Raw genomic sequence first — 2,258 nt, forward strand, 5'->3', positions numbered from 1 at the left:
GAGCCCTGCCCGGGGGGGTGTGGCCCTGGGGACCCCCGGTTGGGGTGAAGGGAGGCAGGTTTTTGGGGGGCGGGAGGTGTTTTGGGGGTCCCCGGCTCGTCGTTGTGGGGGCGGCTGGTGTCCTCAGGGGCTGTCACGGTCCCAGGGACCCCAGGTCCTGGCTGAGGGAACAGATCCCTGCTTCGGGTGGACTCGGTTCCGTGGACCCCCAAATTTCTCTCAGGGGGGAGCAGGCATGATCCTGGGGATCCCCCGGTCCCTGTTCTGGGGGAGCTTTGATCTGTCACTGGAGGGGGGCAGCAGCCCTGTGCACCCCCACCTGCCAGTCTTGCTTTGTGGGGTGACGGTCACTTGTCCCCACAGGAGCTGCCCTGCAGGATCCCGGCCTGGCCATGGCACACGCCACACCGGTGACCGGTAAGACCCCCCCACCCCAGATCCTGCTGTCCCCCGCACCTACGCACTCTGCGGCTGGGACCCCAGGACCTGAGGTGACCCCGGCTTGGCCCCAGCAGGCTGGGGGTCCCTCCTATGCTCCCCCCATGGGTCAGGTTGGTGCTGGAGGAAAATTCAGGGTTGGGCTTTTTTTTGCTTTTGCAGATGATTTAGGTGAGTGGACCCCGTGGTACGCGGACAGCTGGTAAGTGCTTTGCCGCGCGATTTTGGGGCACCTTAGACGGAGCGGGATCCTGGAGCCTCAGGTGATGGAGCTGGCGGCGGGGTCTCCCCTCTCTGCGTCCCTGGATTGGCCAAATCCATCCTCCCAGGGGCCGTGAGCAGGAGTTGGGATGCAGAGCTGCGTGCTGTGAAGCAGCAAACACCCCACGGCGTTGTGATTGGGTGCAGGGGGGGGCGTCTTGTGCTCCCCCCCGAGTGGCTGCTCCATCCTTTGCTCTGAGCAGAAAGGAGGCATTTGCAGGTGGAAATGGGGCAAGATCCAGCTGTCCTGTCCCCTCCCCTGGATCAGGGCAAATTGGGGGTCGCAGAAAGCTCAGAGGGGTCTCACCGGGGACCTGGGGGTCCTCCCCATCCCGGGGCTGACGCTTTCCTCATCTTGCAGAAATCATCGAAGAGGTCATGAAGGAGGACGGTTTCCAGCTGGATCCGGCCCCCATCCTGCCCAAAGTGCTGCCCAAAGGCTCAGCCAAGCTGGTGGCCCGTGGCTCCAGCCCTGCAGTAGCCACCCGGCCGCTGTGCCCAGCTGAGCCCTGCCCTTACGGTGCCACAGTGCTGCCGGCTGACTCACGGTCCCCCCAGCTCGCTCAGAGCCTCAGCACCCTCTCGCTGTCACCCAAGCTGGTGCCGCGGGGCACAACAGGCACCGGTGGACGGCACCGCTGGCCCCCGGCTACCGGGCAGGGTAAGGACCAGCTGGAGGAGCTACTAGAGCCACCCAAACTGGTGATCACGGAGCAGCCCAAGCAACGGGGCATGCGGTTCCGCTACGAGTGCGAGGGCCGCTCTGCGGGCAGCATCCTGGGTGAGAGCAGCACCGACGCCAGCAAGACGCTGCCGGCCATCGAGGTGAGCGTGCCACGCGGCTAGTGGCCTAGCCTTGGGGGTGGTGGAAGGGTGCTGGGGGGCTGCCAGAGCCCTGTGGGTGCTGGTTGTGGGAGAATGTGGGAGCCCTATAGGTGTTGGGGTGCTCCATGCTCGTCCTTGAGTGTAGGAGCCTCCCAATGAAGGTGCCCGGCCCCGATGGTGGGTAGCAGGTGCTGAAACCCATGCTGGGGTGCTGCCCCCACCCCGTGTCTCTGGGAAATGGGGTCCCCTGACAACTTCATGTCTTCCCCAGCTGCTGAACTGCCAGGCCATCCCTGAGGTGAAGGTGACGGCGTGTTTGGTGTGGAAAGACTGGCCCTACCGCGTCCACCCCCACGGCCTGGTGGGCAAGGACTGCAGCAACGGGCTCTGCGAGGTCGTTCTCAAGCCTCAGGCCAACCCCAAGCACAGGTACGTGGTGCCAGGCCCAGTCCCCCTGCCATGGCTCTGTCACCCCCCCCACAATGCTGCCACCAGCCTTGTGACCCCCCTCAAAAAAAAATCCTGTCGGTGCTGACTTCAAGGGGCCAGTGGCACTGGGGGGGGCAGTGACACCAGGGTGGGCATAGGAGGGGGGTCAGTGCCACCTAGGGGGGCACAGGGGATGACAGTGCCATCTGGGGGGACTGGGGAGGGGCACTGATAACTCGAGGGGGGTGTCACAGTGCCACTGGGGTGGACACGGGGTGGGGGTGGCAGCGCTGGTGACATCTGGG

This window comes from Athene cunicularia, unplaced genomic scaffold (genome assembly GCF_003259725.1).
Source record: "Athene cunicularia isolate RWA unplaced genomic scaffold, athCun1 SCF_71, whole genome shotgun sequence".
Classification (NCBI taxonomy): domain Eukaryota; kingdom Metazoa; phylum Chordata; class Aves; order Strigiformes; family Strigidae; genus Athene; species Athene cunicularia.